We start from the raw sequence: 5,748 nt of genomic DNA on the forward strand, positions 1-5,748 counted from the left end.
GTTTAATGAACCAAGATGCACCGTGTGAAAAAGTGAACATCTTAATCCACATACCATGTGTTGCTTGAGAGCGATTAGGTTCCGGCTCCCCTGGACATGAGCTGGGCATGTCATTTTGGCTCGATTGTTTCCCTTCTCCACATGATGCACCTGCCATGCTGGGTCACACCACATGTCAACCAGGGCCTCCCAACAATCCTCCTTCATCCAGGGTTCCTTCACCTAGTCAGACAAAATCGAATAATTGAGGAACAAGAGGGATGAATCAAAGTACTAGCAACCGATGTAGTCACTTACCACTGACGGGTATTCTTATCGTGAAAAGTTGGTCCGACAAGCAGTCTTCCTTGTCATATTCTCTCCCTTGTCATCGAGCGGCTGACACTGCATCACGGCTTTGTACCGCAACGTATGCTTGGTGTCAGAGAGTATCTTTCGAGCAGATTTCATGATGCCTTTCCTCGCCTTCTGCTGCTCACCATCCACGCAAGCAAATGTTTCCTACAAGAAAGCATATGGCATCTTCTCACCATCCACGCAAGCAAAAATTTGGATATGAAAAAATGCAGTGGTCGGAGCGAAGATACTTACAAAAAAAGCATTGATGACCCGGGTGGCCATGGTGACATCGTGCTCGTCCTTATTCTGCAGGTAATGCTCCCAGGTTAAGCCTGGCGATGGCGGATCGTCATCACCCAGCTTGGACAATCCACGGAAGTGCTTCCTCAAGAGGGAGCCGATGACGTGGTTCGGCGGGCGTGCCCCCTTAGGTTGTGTCGGGATAAATGTACACTGACTGCATGATATAAAAGACAAGCATATGTGAGTGTCAAAGCTGTGGCATCCAAAAATATGATGCAGATTAAATGCTTGCTTACCCCTCTCCTGTCGGGCAAATTACAGGACGGTTGTTGGCAGCAGTTGGTTCCGGGACCTTCCCCGGACCACGCCCGGATTTCTTCCTCTTGGAAGTGTTGCTCGAGGTAGACCCCGAGCCGTTCGAGGTCTCCATGTCGCCCGACTTGGTAACGAGCGGATCTCGTTCATCTAAGTCCACTCCGACATCGCCATCCGATGATGACTCGTCCTCGGGAGTGGCCTGATAGGAGGCAGATGACTCGTCCTTGGAAGTGGCCTGATGGGAGGCGGACGACTCGGCCCTACCACTCGGGACTCTCAAGTACTTACGACTGCTCCCATCAGAATCAGAAAAACAAAATATATATAGTGAATATTAACCATACCACTTATCCAAGTGTACCACAAAACAAGGCAAAAACTCTAGTTTCAAGGCATACGAAAATATATCTATGTTGCATAACAAATAGAACCGGAACATAATATTCAAAGGCAGTATTTGTTCCATGTAAAATTATACAAAAACACAATTTACTAAATGACTAAATCGGTTTCCTCATCTAGCACAACAGTGGCATCAAGCAACAACCGGTCATGATTTGACCGGCAACTTGGCATGAACTATGTACCGTTTGAACAGTACTAGTATTAATCTGAACACCTAAATGCAGCAGTAAGATATCTGAATGGCTGCTTCATTCCTTCTTACTGCTGCATTTATCAACCCGAAACAAGCACAAAATTCAACCAATTCAGATTTCTTAGCTACGACACTGCGCTATATATATGTGGCCTATGGGCTCGTGTGATCATGCCCAAAAATGCTACACTTACGTTAGACTAACTGCTAATCCCTCCGCCCCCTGATTCCAATTGGGTGGGGTCCCTCTCCAAATTTCCTCCAACTAAAAAATGCCACCTAAGCCATTACGTTTCTTTACTTTTGATTGCTACATAGGTCTAGCATTGCTCGATCATGCCCCATTAAGCTGGGGATGAATGGATCGATCGTCGAATGCCGATGGCTTTATAAAGTGCTCCTTCGCCTCCATGCTCTCCAAATAAGACAATCGAATAATAATCTAAGATTAAAAAGAAAAGGACCGTGAACTATCATGAACCTAGGTACTCTGATTTAGTAATGTAATTGTACAATGAGCAAAGTTCTTCTCTACAATCTACACACTCGGACCTTCCATAGATTGGACATGGCAGCAGCCCACAGCGGCGCAACCTGCTGCCGTAGAAGGGGGCCGAAAGGGGCTTGGGGGGCTGCCCGGGGAGGGAGATGACCGGCTGGGTAGGCATGACGACAGGCGGCAGCGCCGGCAAGCAAGGACGCAACCACCGAGCCACGCCTCCTAGGGTTCGTCCCAAGTCTGGGAAAGGGGCGGTGAGGTGGTGGAGGAGGGGGTGGCGATGGTCGGAGTTGGGAGCTAACCTGAGGGCATCTCCAGCTGCCGCGCTACCGGAGGAGCTCCGCTGCGGCGGCCGTCCTTGGGCCGCATCGAAGAACCGCCGCGCCGGCCGCCAGCCATGAAGCTTGGGGCAGTGGCCGCAGATGGTGGCGGTGGACACAGTTGGGAGCGGTGAAGGAGGGGTGGGGGAGGCAGTTGGTGGCGATTTCGGCGGCGGCGGCGGCGGTGGCGTAGGGAACAGAGAGAAGGAGATGAATGAAGATAGAAAGAAAGGGGGACAGTTAAGATCTAGGTTAGATGCTTTACCAAGAGGGCCTCTCGAAAAAAGTGGACATTAACGAGAGCCGATAATCGACCCTTGGTAATCACTGCTCTAATTTTTTTCCTTCTCTTTGTGTTTTTGTTTGGCACTATCTTTTCTGTATCTCATATTTCATATGTTTTACGACCAAAGTTTGAAAATCCCATGACTTTTGATGAATTATTTCGATAAAAGACTTTTGATGCACTTAAGCCATATATATAGACGGTCTATTTTGCTAATATTAGCAGAATAACTATTCTGCACACCACTTCGGCACTGCACGCTCAACAGAAGCGCACTGCATCATTTTGACGACGAGCACTGCAATATAGACCAGTGAACTTCTCGTCGGAAAAAACTGCACGCGTTATTTTTTCGGTACTGTTTTCGTTCTAATTTTTTAACCGTTTATCGGAATGAGGCGTGTAATATACCGTTGAAAAGCTATGGATTAGGCGCAACTTCGACATGTTGAACACTTTTCTAGATTCCACACGGTTTAAGAGCAGTTTTGAAAATGGTGCGGCGGATGACGAGTGGCAGCAAGCGTTTTTTTGCCTTTTTTTCTTAACCGCTTGTCGTAATGAAGCAAATGATACGCCGTTGGATAGATATCATCGAGGCGCATCTTTTACATATATAAATCTTTCTCCAATTCATTACGGTTTAAGAGCAGTTTCAAATTTACTAAATCGCGGAACTCTGTTTTTCAAGTTTTTTAAAATTTTCGGTACTGTTTTCGCTCCAGTTTTTGAACCGTTTGTCGAAACGAGGCGTGTGATACGCCGTTGGAAAGCTATGGACAAGGCGCAACTTTCGTATGTAGAATTGGTTTTCAGATTCCTTGCGGTTTTAAATTAATTTTGAAAATCGTGCGGCGGATATCGAGTGGCAGCGGCCGTTTTTCGCGAAATTTTTGCAAACCTCTGGTCGGAATGATTCAAACGATACGCCGTTGGAAAGATATCGGTGATACGCAACTCTTTCATGTAGAACACTCTCTCTAATTCTTTACGATTTAAGAGGAATTTCGAATTTATCGAAATGCGGACACTATTTTTCGCGACACCCAAATCGACGTGGGGACTTCATCCGACTGAAAACTGCACTGCATCGAACCAAAAACCGCACTGCATCAGACCGACAAGTGCACTGCATGATTTCTTTTTAGTGGGACGTAAATTTTCCTAAACGAGGTAGCAAACCGCACTTCTTTAGTCTAAAATCCGCACTTCATCAAACGGACAAATTGCACAGCAGGATTTTTTTGTGGGACGTAAATTTTCGCAAACGAGGTGGAGTGCATTTCATGACGAGCGTTGGTAACCCGCAATACTATGAAAAGTGAACCTCGAGACTACCGTAAACAGGCTGCGACGCTACCGAAAGTGAACGGCGTGAGTTTTTTCCAAACTCAATATTTTTTTATGTGCGTAGACCGCGCGAGTGGACCGCGGGGGACTGAGCGAGTGAACTACATATAATGAAAAACGAACTTCATTGAGATATTTTTACCAAGCGAACCGTGGAGGAGTTTTATAGCAAACTGCATGAGACAACAAAGTGAGCTTCAAACTTTACTTATAAAAAAATGGGCAACCACACTACAATGGCGACACAGGGAACTTCACACGGCGACGAAGTGCACTGCCGCGCCACTACTCGCATCGAGCGCATGGACTACAACAAAAATAGTAACCTACTCAACACACACACACACACTCCAATACAAAACAATATCCTTTGCATTGGCAGCACCCAGCTGAACGTGCCACAGGTAGAGAATTACATCCCTGGACGCCGTCCACTTTTGTATGTTCCCCATCCTAAGAAAACAACAAAAAAATGAACCGAAGAGAATAGTTAGTGGACTGCGTGTCTGAATAACAAATTATAATGAGGTACCATTTTTACAGATAGCTAGTGTCCTGCATGGTGAACTTTGAATTACTAAAAAAGGATGTCACCGGCCACCCTGTGGCGAAAGCAAGGAGTGGAGGAGAGAGCTGCATCCTGCAGGTGAGCGTCATGGCTCGCATGCTCGGGCGAGCTGCACGCCGCACTCCTTCGCACTGCAGTACTTGCCATCCCAACAGTGGACTGCAGGCACTAGCCATGCGTAATGTAAGACAATCACCGACGAACTGCACAAACCATACACGCATCAAACCACATCTCGCTGGAGTGGAGGAGCAAAGTAAGCTACAGCAGGGACGGGAGCGTGAACTCCTCACCTTCTCGTAGGGGAACGGACGCTCGCCAGGGAGCTCCTAGTCACCCACCGCACGCGCGCCGGCACGCGTTGCCGCCTCAGCCAGCACCAGCATGCCGAGCAGACTGCATGTTATCACTATCCAACTGATCAGCAAAATTCTATTTTGACATGGGAGGAAAATTGTTTCTGGTGTGTCAAATCAAATGCAAGATGACTGTGAGCTGCATGGACGCGTTCTCCAGACCACACACAAGGAGGATGCGAACTGCAAGAAAGGGGTGTGGGCAGAAGATGCACATCATTGGAACGAGAGGCGAGCTCCCCATCTTCGACTGCATAAACGCCGGTGGTCGACGAGGGAACAGTGAACTGCAAAAAAGCCTTCTGGTTGCGCCTGCCCGCCATGAGGTGGAGCAGGGCGTGAGGTGGAGCACCCTCCTCCCCCACGATGGTGAAGAAAACCCGACGATATCAGATCCGCGGCAGAGAGAAGCGGTTGGGGTCGTGCCCGCCGGATCCGCGTCGGGGGAAGGAGGCCGGTTGCAGCGGATCCAGTGGCCATCACCGTCACCCACTGGATCCACTGGTCACGAGCCACGTGCTTGGAGAAGGAGGGGCTTCCGCCGGCGGTTAGCAGGAGGGAGGTGCGGGGGCAGCCGGATCTCACCGGATCTGATAGGCTGCGGCGGTTGGAGCGCCTGGTCACATCGGGATGATGAACCGGGCCGGCGACGCGCGGGTCCGCGTGGACGGTGGCGGCTCTGGTTGCGCCCGGGACTGGAGGTGGCTGGGCGGGGCGGCGGAGATCCACGGACGGCGGCGCGACCCCCGGACGGCAGAAACAAGTGGAGGTCGAGGATGGACCGGGAGGAAGGTGGGGGTCGTGGGGGAGAGCAGAGTGGGACGACGCCGGGGAGGTGGGCTACAGCTGCAAGGCATAGGTGGTGCGGTGG

The 5,748-nt window shown here is 49.6% G+C and overlaps 1 long non-coding RNA gene across 1 annotated transcript; it reads right to left on the reverse strand.

Moving 5' to 3' along the window:
- Positions 1-4,144: 4,144 nt before the first annotated feature.
- Positions 4,145-5,742, reverse strand: LOC119277796. The gene is made up of 2 exons (XR_005137317.1): positions 4,815-5,742; positions 4,145-4,724 (listed from the first exon to the last, which is right to left on the reverse strand). It is a non-coding gene; the product is annotated as an uncharacterized LOC119277796 (long non-coding RNA).
- Between the last annotated feature and the right edge of the window lie 6 nt (positions 5,743-5,748).

This window comes from Triticum dicoccoides, chromosome 3B (assembly GCF_002162155.2).
Source record: "Triticum dicoccoides isolate Atlit2015 ecotype Zavitan chromosome 3B, WEW_v2.0, whole genome shotgun sequence".
Taxonomy (NCBI): domain Eukaryota; kingdom Viridiplantae; phylum Streptophyta; class Magnoliopsida; order Poales; family Poaceae; genus Triticum; species Triticum dicoccoides.